Source organism: Chroicocephalus ridibundus, chromosome 3 (assembly GCF_963924245.1).
Source record: "Chroicocephalus ridibundus chromosome 3, bChrRid1.1, whole genome shotgun sequence".
Lineage (NCBI taxonomy): Eukaryota > Metazoa > Chordata > Aves > Charadriiformes > Laridae > Chroicocephalus > Chroicocephalus ridibundus.
Window position 1 is genome coordinate 3,422,367 of NC_086286.1, and position 13,018 is coordinate 3,435,384.

The window sequence follows — 13,018 nt, forward strand, 5'->3', positions numbered from 1 at the left end:
CCTCCCTGTGCCCAGGGCTGACCAAACCACTGTCACAATAAATAGGTCAGTATTAGAAGACAGAAATAAAAAGCCTAAACTTTTTGAAAGATTTTCCTTATAAATAAGTACTGCCTTCCAGGAGATGAAGGCCTCTTGAAAAAAAGAAAACAAACAAAAAAACCAAAACCAACCAAACTGCAAGCAGTAGAACAGTGACGCTTCAATGATTCTTTGCCTATGAGCAAAGACACAAGCCACAGCAAAGCAACTCGTCTTGGAGATATAGCAAGGGAAGAGAATGATATGAACAACATATCAACAATGAGACTTTGTGGTGGTGGTCCCAAGTTAAGTTCTGCTCACCCGCTCTTGCAGGCCACATGTTGTTTTTTTCCTGTGCAACTTGTGCCACTAGAGTGTTTGCTTTTGCAAGGTGCACAGTCCTTCTATTCCATTTGAAGCCAGAAGTCTGGTAGACAAGAGCAAATCAGAGAAGTATTATCTACAGAGTGCAGAAATAGTTTCTTTATCCTTCCAGCCCCCAAAACTTGCAGTTATTCCCTCTGTTCAGAAAATGAATAAATAAAAACAGCTAAAAAGTATCTTTCTGGTTAACCAGCTGAGAATATTCCTGACCAGACTTTGATTTGCATTTTACACACCTTTTTCTTTAATACAGGTTTGTTTTCAAAGGATAAGTTGTATCAGCATTTATAGTTTGCTGGCAAGTATTAGAAGTCCTTTTCCTTTGGTCTTCCCACCTATGTCAAGATCTACGAGACAAAATATCGTAATTGCTACCATTATACTATACTAACCATAGGTCTAGACCACCTATAAAGCTAAGAAAGAGCACAAAAAGCTGAAGAGTTGTCCAGCATCGTCCCACTGCAACTCTCCATTTGTATTAGGATTCTGTCAGCGTAGCACTTCACTTCTCTCGTAAGCAACTCATGGGACAGCTTTTCAGCGCCTGCAGAAAGTATCAGTCTGAAATATTATTTGCAGTTTCTATGCACCATTGAAAATTTGAACAGGCGGCTGGACAAGACTCTGGAGATGTTTCCCCTCTACAGTCTTTTTCTAAAACGGTGGTCAGCCTGATCAGCTTGCTTATTTATTATTCGCTTGACAAGTCACAATATTTTAATCAAAGCTGGATAGTTTCAAAATCAGAAGGAATAACAGCACACTTGCACGATGCCATACACAAACTCACATTTCCATATCTGTCTATTTACAATTTTGGATCAAAGTAGTAAAAATTGCAGCACACAAACCAGCATTATACATAAAGTTCAGCAGGAGATTCATCGAGAAATGAATCATAATAACAATTAATGTTTCGGTCAATACTCTCATTTGCAGAAAGCCTTGGTCTTCCATGACTTGCCAACTCAAAGCACTTGTAAAGTGGTCTCTCCCACTTTGACCTGTGAACAGCTGTGTACTCAGAAACATTTTTCAAGCATTCAGCAGGGCACTTAGATCCTGGCAGCCCTGGGAATGCTGCATTTCCTCCTTGGAAGAGTTTGTATCTGGGTATTCAGGTGGAGGCCCAGTCAAGTCAGCTTTGGCTACTTGTACTTGGCTACTACATTGGCTCCAAGACTTTACATGCCTTGAGGTAGATCACATCTGCTAATGCAGTGAGCGTGCACAGGATAAATGCTCAGTCAAAACCTCCCAGCACCGTTATAGCACAAAACGCGGAACTCGGGTATTTGTTGTCTAGCACAGACCGCATCAAAAATGAAACCTCCTCAACCCTCCTCACCACGATGGATCCTCTGGGCTGGATTCACTGCTCTCCTAAGTTGTCTTTGCACGGCACAAGCAGCAGAGTACTGCAGAACGCTGCTGTGGGAAATAGCAGAGGCACCTTGAGCTTTCCAGCTGCTGGTTACTCCCTCAACTCAGCCAGAGGAGGGAACAGACTTCGGGTGACATGGGGGAAGTTTATACGCACTATATTGCTCAGCAGTATTACCTGGAGAGAATCCTTTAGTGTCTTACTAAGACCTGCTTGTCCCAAAATCATAATGCTCCAAAGGCCATCTGCCCTCCAGTGTCCAAGCAATGCTTTGCTAAAATAGCAGCATCATCCCCAGAACAGATGCTGCTGAACTGAAAGGAAGATTCCTTAAAGGATGCGTCCAGCCAGAAGACCATGCCTTTACATACTCCCTTCCTCCTCTTAGCTGTCTAGAGCCCTTTGTAAGTATTGCGTTTTTGTTATTGATTGTTTTGCAATGATTTTTTTATTCCGTTTGGGGCAGGAAGGTTTTGTGGTTTTCCTTTTCTGTTTAAAAGCAAAACCCACTGTTGATTACTTATTTTTATTACCTTCTTGCCAGGGTCCCCTTTAGCTGAGTTAACTCTAGAGTTTTACAGTCTGCTCCATCACTGTGCCTTGAGTTACACAATTTTGCAAACAGCTTGGCAATAGGCACTATGTCAAAGACATTGCAACTAAATTTTAACCATAAGTTCCTACTTTGAATTTATTTTACCCCTTTTAAAAGCATTTGGAAGAGAATAACACTGAAGCACAGATGGCATCCTTAAAAGTAGACATTGGCCAGGATGCAACGTAAATACCATACTGTGGCATCCATTCTAAATATAGGGCATACCGCAGTTAAGTCAATAGCGTGATAAGATATTGGTTTACCTTTTAACGAGAACGACAATATTAGTAAAAGAGTGGCAGAACAACATGCGATATTCTTAGTTTGCAAGAGTAAGGTGTTGCCTTTTGAATACTAATTACCTGTCACAGGCTCAAAATTGACTTTTAGGCGCGATCTGGATGCCTGATTCTCCAGACCACAGTCCTCCCAAGCCAAAAGGGAGATACCATTAGCCAATTTATTAAGCTGATGACTGCTCCTGTGCATGCTGATCTGCGCTAGCAGACAGCAGCGGTTCTGTGCAGCCCATCGCTCTTCCCGAGAGGAACAGCAAGCTGGTGTGTCATGTCTGCTTCCTCCTCCGTCCCAAGGTTTGATAACTGGCAGCAGCATAAGGTACAGCAGTGTTTTAACCCCACGTATAGGCTGATGATGAGAATTTGAAGCACGTAAGTGATTTAAGAATGCTAGTGCTGGGGGGGGGGTGGGGGGGGGTGGGGGAATAAATCACTAAATCTTATGTTTCTAATGTATTCCTGAAATGCAACTAAAGTCCTGCCTCTGTTAATGTCTCGTGGTACATCGTAGGTCTCAGCAGTTTTTGAAAGTAGGCATATATCTCCTGGTTAGGGTACAGTTTTCAGAGACACCTGGAGAACCAGATAGGCCAATCCCCAAGGCAATCCTGGCAGGAACCGTCTACCCCATTGCCTTATGCAGATTTGAAAATTCTTCCACAGGTGCAACCTCTGCCCACTGTAAGGGCCAACAGCCCAGTGGTATCTGCGTAGTTCCTTGACAGTGAATTCAAAAGAAAAATACAAGAGATGTTCGTGATCGCTATCCTGATGATGCCTTTCCCTTCTGACAGGATGGCCTCAAGAAACACAGGTCTCCTGCTTACATACGCTAAGGCTGATCTTCTCAATGTAAACATTCCATAATTTATGAGTGCAGAGATAGAAAGCAAGCCTTTTCTGTTTATGTCTATAACTAACCATCAGTTTGACTTCTGGCCTTGTACAAAATCTTGCTGCTTTAATGACCTACATCAATGCAAAATAAAAAGGCTACAGAGAAATTCCTATTCATAGCAAAACAGGAGTTGCCACCTAAGACTTTCTGTCGGACTAAACAGCCAGTCCATTATTTTCTTCTTCATAGCTATTCCTTGTGCATTTCAACTGCTCTACTCAATGACTCTTCAGGGATTAAGGAGTAATGTTTCATTTTTCACTGATCCTTAACAAAATACAGCAAAAGTTTCTACAATATAACAGAAGGGGTGCTGTCATTGTTCCAAGGATATTATATTTTAGGCTAGCTGAATAACCTTTTGGGAGCCAGAATGCTGACTCACACATAAAACATTACAGTCTCTTATCCAGTAAGCCACATTCATGCAGAAATGCATTCCCTGTTTTGGACTGGGGTTTGCTCATCTGTAGAGAAAGGGACTTTATTCTCAACTGGGGGATAAGATCAGCTAAGAATCTCATAATATTTTTCTTCCCATTACAGTTGGCCGGGCCACTGAGTACCTCAGTTACATATGACCCACAGCATTAGGTAAAGCTATCCCGAGTATCACCTCCTCCCCCCATTATGCAGCGCTAATAGCATGTGAGAACTCAAAATGGAATTATTTTGCTTCTTCCCCTCCCATGTGGGTTACAGTCTCATCTGGTTTCAGCAGCAAGATTTGTTAGTAAAATGCTACAGCAGCAGAAGAGAGAAGGTAGGGAGGGGAATGAGAATCAGACAGTAGTTAAGGTCACCGTCTTCCCTCCTTGATCCGGGGGAGCCAGGAAGGACACACCACCTTTTCTTTCCACCTGCTCACAGCCAGGTTCTTGTTCCAGCTTGCGTCCCTCACCCAGCAGAGGTCTTCTGCAAACGTGCAAAGGTGGGTCACTACATCAACCATGTTTCTGGTACGTGCTCTTCTTGCACTAAGTCCCAAAAGCTATTAAAAAAATTCAGGTGCTTTCTCATAATCTCTTATTAACTAGTACATTTTTGCAGATTATTTACATAGGAACAGCCATTCAATCATTAGGCCACTGGTCTTTTGAAGATCTGCTCTGAACTCCAGCAAGTCACTTAGAATCTAATTATCAGTGGTGTTTAAATCATCATCATTAAGGGAACCAAAGATGTGTTCTGTAAAGATTGAAGTTCTGCCTCCAGATTTGTTTCATCATAAGCAAGCAGAGGATGTCAAGATCTCCACAAAAGCAGATCATGACAAAACTCGAAGTTGCATACTGAGCTGCAGAACATCAGAAAACACTTAAAGATGTTAAGGCTCAAATAATTATCTAGCAAAAGCTTCTACATCATTTGTGTCATCACACTTAAACAAATCTAAGAAAAACTTCATAGGCCTCAAATATTTGAGATGCATTTGCCAGAGTGTTGGAGCCCTGATAAAACTCACAGGGAAAGGAAGAATAAGTTGCCCAGTCACCAAGACAAGGCAAACTCCACGAGGGGAAAAAAGTCGGAGTCACATATACTCAGTGCTAAAAATGATCAGAGCAGTATAGACTCTCTCTCCTGTGCTGCCAGTGATCTTCCCATTTGTTACAAAACTAATGTGAATTCTTGGTCAGAACAACAAATGGGAAACTTTAGCATTAGCCCCGCATTCTGGTTCAGATACTTGTATTTCGTAAGTACGGGGTAATTTCCACTAACGCAGCCTTCACTGCATTCCGTATCCTGAGGGACTCCTGCAGATGTTGCTCCTGTTGTGATAAAAGTGAAGATGGGATGGGAACTTCGCTGTTGGTTTTGGCAGTGCAGGACCAAGTCAATTGAACTACTGCAGGGTTTGAAGCTGTACGTGTCCTTAACTGCTTGGGTAGATGAAAGTCAACTGGGACCAGCGCTGCCGTCTCTAATTATCCTGAGTAGTACCATTCAATAGGAATCATCCACCCTTAAGCAGCAGGGCCCACTTCTGGGATCAGGATCACTTCTGTCTCAACCTTTTAAGTGGCAAATAGGCTAAGTGCCCACCCCCTGCTCAGGGAAAGATTTCATCCTCCCATTGGGTTTGGACTGGCTGGTAGCAAGATCGCCACTCTAAGACCTTTATGTGGCAGAGGGAACCAGTAAATCATTTCACTTGCCTGTGGCAGGCTTGGCATCTCCCCATCAAATCCCCATGTGTGCAATCTTCTCCATCCTTTCAATTTTAACATGAGGGATAAGAGAAACAAAGACTAGGACATGTGTAAGAAAGGCTCCTCAAACCATAGGTATGTGGGTTTCATTCTGGTGAAATGACTTCTGAAATTCCATGGTTACTGTTGTGTAAATGCTAAGTGTCACCTCAAAAATGCTCTCAAGAAAAAAAGAAGGCAAAAAAAAAGCAGCAATTTGACCCCAGCTGTGGTTGCACAGGCACATTTCACTCCAAGGTCAGATTCAGCACTTGATGTACGCTGAAACAACTGCCTCTGGCTATCGCAGTTGTGAAAGCTGTGGGACAAACGCCCACCTTCCTTTTGCAAGAATAGGTGTTCATTTTGTTGCCCAGAGTTGAAGAAAAACCGTACCTGCTCAAATCCTTTCAGTGTCAGAACTTCAGGGGATTTGCTCAAAATGGAAATCATTATCTTCCCAGATTGCCAGCATCTGACAAAGCCTAAATCACTAGGGACACAGCTCTTTGGGGAATGGGGCAACATTTTGGTAAAAGAGCCCTTCTACTGTACGAGATAGTGGAGTTGAACTTGTCCAGGCCGCTGAATAGTGCTCAGCTGCAGTTTTCTTGTAGTAATACCAGAGTTCCTACTCAAAGGCAAAAATTACTTGCTTTACGCAGTTCTAATCAGCTGGAATGCGATCGATTCTCTCCCCGGTGTGAGCGTCTCTCCCCACATCTGCTTCTTCCCCTCACCCCCAGCAAAACAGAGAAAAAAGGAAAAGCAGTTTATTAAAGAAAACAAACCCAAAGCTGTGCAACTGCTGTTTTAGCCCCATTGGAGAAGCTTTTGTCTAGTTTTACAGGGCCTAACATGTGTTCGATCAAGTTCAATTTCTGAGGAGATATAGATGGAAAACAATCAGGTGTTATCAACAGTATCACTGGAGCAACATCAAAGCCTTGCCTTAGTGCATGAGCCTTGATGCTCCCCAGCTGCTGCATACAGAGTCCAAGGAAAAACTCCAGGATCTGACAGAGGTTGCAAGACACCTTGTAAAGATGGAGAAAATTAGCCAAGCAGGTGCCTAGCGTGGAACGTTTCTAGAAACTCCTGCCTCAGCACTATAACATGTAAAAACAGAAAACGAGAAAATAAGGATGCGTTCTGTAACAAATACTTTTTTAAAAACCAAAATAGCCACAAAGAAGTATTTTGGAGATGGCTTGTCCCACAGCTGTTCATTTGGAAGTACTACACACAGACGCTTGTACTAACCACTGCTGGACACAGGATTATGCCCATGGCTGTATTTGCTTTAGAAGAAACACGGACCTTCTGTAATGACTCAGAAGAAACTTGTATGTATTGTAACTGCTTAGGAACTGGGACTTCGTGCAGAGGTCACATGCCCCGCTAATTAGATACAGCCACAATTAACACGTGCCTGGCAGTTGTCAAGTTATAAGAGTCTGTTTGACAGGAGGGCTCTCCTGGTCACGCTCTCATCTCTGAATACTCCATGCTGCCTGGCAAATTCATGTCACAGTTTTCCCTTGAAATAGAGGCAGACGGGCAGGAGCAGTGAGGCATTAGACAGGCTCTAAAGCCACACAGCAGCAGGCATGGCTGCTCCTTGGCCAGATGCAGAAGGACATGCAGCTTTTATTTCACGTGCCTCTTCCTGGGCAGTGGAAAAGGTTAAATGTGATTTGAGACTTTGCCAATAGCCCAGCAGATCCATCCCTAAGTATGGAGGGGGACTTCTAACCAATGCAAAAGGCCCATTTACTGATAGCACATCCTTTCGAGCTAAGCAACACATCTTACTCCACCATGTGTCTCCCATCTGAACAGCTTAGGCTACACAGCAGATATAATCAGTTCCAGCTGGGACATTTCCTGTTTCCCCACGAGCTGCATTAACCCCTTCTTTCTTTTTCTTATTCAGAGGAGCTTCGAGCATAGATACTTCTCCCAAGCATCACAGCACATCCCACAAACATCCTTACCTACTGTTCCCAGCATTTTGAACACTCACGTATCCCTCAGGACTCATGCAGCACACGTTTAACCCCAGCACTTCATAGTTACGCAACGCAGAGATGCCTGATCCGTGATTAAGTGGACTAGAAAAGGATCTTTTCTGGTCAGAAAAGAATCATTTCACTACTAGACGTTTCTTAGAGATGGCCTTCTTTTTCTGTATTTATATCCAAGTAGGTTAAACCAGGTGATATTGTCTGAATTAGATGTCCCTTTTCCTCAAAGATAAATCCCTGACAACAAAACAAGTTACAAGAGATGCCATTCTTAATCAGAAACTCCATCCTTCACTGATATTTGCTTGACCTTTCTAGGGCCCAGAACTTCAACAACATTTGCAAGACAGGCCACCAGTGAAGTAGGTATACATTTCCTGTGATAACTAGCCAAAAAACAAAGAAGGGCATAATCCCCCCTCTACTCCCAAGACACATGCTACAGCAAGACAGCTGGGATCGCCACAAAGCTGGTCCAGCCAAATCTCACAGTGAATTCACAGGATAGGTATCCAAAGAGAGCAGTGCATCACCTTTCCCACAGTCAATACACCTTATGAGCCCACCTGGCCTCAGGACTAATATTAACACGCTGTGCCACTCACTTGGACCTCTCTATGACCACTAATGCTTTCCTATTCTCGCTTTTGACTCTTCCCAACATGTATTTGCCAGATTTTCCCCAAGCCGACAGGATATACAGAAGTGGTAATCAACTCCAGCTGAGGTGCCTCCTGCTTCCTAAAGCCTGCCTGGGCTACGCTGGTATTTGTCACAGGGTTTATACGCGTACCAATGTGGCAGAAACCCCATGACACATGCCGACATCTCCAGCAGCTCAGCAGCCATGGTGGCTATCTGACAGCCTACAAAGTACCACATTTTAAAATAAACACAAGTTTGCTTACACTGTATCTTGATCTTTCACCAAGGTTGTGGGCTCTGCCCAGGAGACAGACAGAGAGACTCAGCTGGGCAGAAAGATGGGCTTGTGGTTAGGGCACTGGTCTGGGAGTTGACACAGCTGGGACTGGACCCTGCTCCACTGCCATCTTTCTTCATGACCTTCAACAAGTTGCTAACTCCTCTGGGCATCAGTTTTCTCATCTTCAAAATGGGATGCAGATCTCTCAGTACACCTTTTCTGTAGGGACTGGCCAAGAATTTAAGCCAAAACTGGACTTCTAAATTGCATTTCAACGACAGTTCCCCACATTTAAGCTGGCATCAACTTGAGCAGTTTCTCTGGCTTACACAACATAACTTAGCTAGATGGTGTTGCAGCTAGAGGGGAATCTGCCTTGGAGAACAGGACTAGAAATCCAAGTTATATTAATAAATTATGTGGTAAAAACAGTGTCAGAGGAAACTCAGTAAGTGCAATATTTTTACACTGAAATGGGGATGCTCACCTATGGGTGGAAGAAGAGGTGCAGACGGTGCAGAACTGCTGGTTAACTACCAAAGGGAACCAGACTTTTGAATAAATAAAGCTGTAGCCATCATCCTGGAACACACAGCCAGGAGTAAAAACTGCAAGGTATATGAAGTGCCCACTTCATTCAGCTTTTGCAAGACCTCAGCTGAATAATTATGCCCTGATTTGGACCATTTACAGAAATTCCAGAGAAGAGTCATGGGAATGGTCTGAAGTTCAGAAATCATGAGCTGCCAAAAAAGACTGAGGAACTGGGGTAGCTTAAAAAGAAGAGAAATGGGCTGATGAAAAAAAGGGGAAAGAATTAATCCATGGTGGTCAGAACAAATAGAAATATTATTAAGTTACATATATTCAGGAAAACGTTGGAAGTAAAGGAATAGTGAAGCATAGGAATGTTTTTCTTGGACAGGATATCCACCATTAGGAGAAGTAAGGACAGTTTAGAAGAAAATCTGTAAGGAGTGACATAGTTTGATTTGATCCTGCTCACAGTCGGAGGATGCCCTAGAACTGCATTCCTCTCAGCTGCATTTTTCATTACTGTAGAGACTGGTTACCTACAGAGTCCACATCATGGAAACAGCCCTAGAGTGAGTGTACCTGAAGACTCTCAGCATTTGGGTTTTCCTCAGGTCTGGTTCCAGACGCTCAGGTTTTGGGGAACAGTCTCACCACAAGCATGTTGAAGATAGACATTTTATTGTTACATTACACCTTCCAGCCAGTTATTTCTAAATGTTTGAGAGAACAGAGTTTATCTTTCAAGCACCCTGGGTAAGCAAGACATGTGTGTAGCATAAGATGACTCGAGATGTCCAAGATATCCCACAGGTACATGCAGAACCTTTATTTTTTTAAGTAATTTTAAATGTTTTGCCTTAGTGACCTTGTGGTAATAAACACTGCAAAAATAATTTGAGTTTCTTTCAGAACTGGCTGATGAATCTGTAGGATGATTTTATAACACCTTTAGCAGAGGTCTTTCAGGAAAATCTAAGTCCTATAATACAGAGGCTGGACATTTTCTTCATGTTGCTGTTAGTGAAAGACTCCAACTTAAAAAACAAAAGGCTCCAAATAGTTGGATTCAAAGTGCCAAGTCTGAACAAAGAGCCTGACATTTTTACAAGGGTAGTCACTTACTTGATGATACAAAAACTCTTGCTAAATTTTAATACCTAATAAGTCACCCAGGTGTTAATTTTGAAAGATAAATAGATAAATTACCACATGCCCGTTACTAAATTAGTGATGGAGAGATGCATCTCCATACTTTTGGCACGGGAGTTTTTTGAAGCACGAAACCCTACGACTGCTCACATTCAGCAAGTGACCCAAAACGGACAAGTGTCCTTAACCGTGCATTGCTAAACTGCAAGTCTACAGCCATGGAATATAACCTTTCAAGGTAGCTACGTTATGGAGGCAGGTAAGAGGAAGCTGCCTCTGCAAATACTTGATGCGGGTATATTTATGAAGAGACAAATCACCGACGCCACATCCCTGTGCCTGTGTTAAGTAACTGCAATCGTTCTACAGCCTGTAGTAAAGTAGAGTTGGCAGGCTGCAAATCTGGATATTGCTCACGTGGAACTTATATACTGCCTAGCGATGACCTCGTTACTTCTCTATTCCCTCTTATGTTTAGACATGCTTCGCACATTTTAGGAACCTATTGGGGAAATCGCTAGATTGTGCCAGAACGACAAGCCATCTTTGAAAAAGTCCTGAGATGACAACGGTCTGCGCGAGGTTCTTTGAGCAAAAGAATAAACCCTGTGATGAAAAAGCGTGAAATATAGAACGTGTGGAACATTTCCTCCTCAACCAAAAATCTTGCACACAGATACTGAGAATGGAACTGCTATGTCAGTGTTAACACACATGTTCTCATTGCCAAGTACAATCACTGTTCTTTCATCATAGCACTCCCAGCTTCCTCCTCTCCTCTAGACGTGTCCCTAGTTTTTAAGGCTCCCCAAACAGGAGGAGGGGAAACCATCCTTTCCCACCCCCTGCAAGGCCTACCAGCACTGGCGAAAGCATTTTCTGTGTTACTTCTGTCGAAGCCACACCGCAGCAGACTCACCTTCTTGCTTAAGCTCTGCCTCACCATATTAACAGCCAGCTGAGAAAGAAATCACTTACAGCTTGACTTGCACCCAGTTTTCACATCAGTTTAATGGCTCTGGGGAAGAGAGCTGTGTTTCTACTGAAACAGGAGAAACAAGAAGGCATTTTTACTACATTATTTACACCACCATGAAGATGCCACAGGGAATTCGGAACTGAAACACTGATAAAGTTACAGCTAAGCACCGATGCATCCGTACAACTGCTGCTACATTAAGTGAGAGCAGACATTTTTGTAGAGTACCGGCAAGAGGATTTCTAGATGTAGACGAGAAATAGCCCTTTTAGATCCTAGTAGAGGATAATATACATGTCTGGGAAGCAAGCAGAAAAGCAGAAATACAGTGGAAGAACCACAATTTCCAGACTACACCAAGAAATAAGAAGCAATCACCCCCTTCTCAGGGCATCATAAATAACCACCCCTCTGTCCCACTGTTTTCCTTCCCCGTGGAAAAAAAAACTAACAACATTTTAAAGTTGTACTGTGCAAACAAACCTTACAATTGGAGATGGGCCTGGGGCGCAGAGACTTGGATCGGGACTTCTCCTCTCAATATTAACGTTTAGACAAGTTTGAACATTTGGGGATCATCCTTATTCATGTGTTTTATTCATTGCCCCTATCTCCACTTCCCTGGAAGGTGAAGAGCATGGCAGTTATTTCTGGTTCTATCCCACAAAACTACATGACTTAATTCTCAGAAAAAGAGGAAACTTTCTGGAAAGACCAGTGCAGAGCTGCGCCTCCTCAGCTGTAGCTGTAAAATGCCTCTAGCCATTTATGTGAGTTATATACAAATATTTTCTGGGCTTTCAATCAAAAACAAATATTTACTATTCTAATTGGAGCAGTACTTGGCAAACGTGTAGTCTGCAAATACAGAGCATCTTCCTGAGGAAATACATACTCATCCACCAGAAGTAATGAATGCAAATGAAAAACCACCCTTTCCACTATTAAAAAGACATTTCTTTCAGCTTTCCTAAAGTTTTGCCAATGACATAAAGTCCTCACTGTTGGCTTATCCCATCACAGTCCATTTACTGACCTGCTATAGGTTGTTGAGATCTTGTGACCCTTTTCTGAGGTTTCCAATCCACATTTGCTCTTACACCCCGCCACTCCAACTGATCAATCCTTCATCTATAAAACACAGGGTGTCTTGCTGCCCACTGAGGGAAATTCACTTGATTTCTATGCCCAAGGATACCATAAGACATCTGAAAGGCAGTCGGTCTCTGAAAACCTACTAAGGATCACCACTAGAAGTACTGCACTATCATCCTTTTACATTAGGGATGGGAACAGCTTTATTCAAGTGGATTGTGACTAAGTCACCCCATATACACACTCAGACAGTATAACCTGTGTTGGAAGACAGCAAAAAGACTACCAATTTTTATTAGATGTCTCAGGTTTTAATCTTTTCTTCTCACAGTCCTTGCTCTCCCTACGCTTTTCCAGAGAGAAGGATGGTCAAATCTAAAAGGTTTTGTCTTTTTCTAGCCTAGGAAAGAATAAAAATCACATCCTTCCATAGAGGATGTTCCACTCAGATCACTCTTTTAGAACTATATTTACATGACACCTAACAGAAGTGATCCCAGATGATGACACAGTCTCACAGG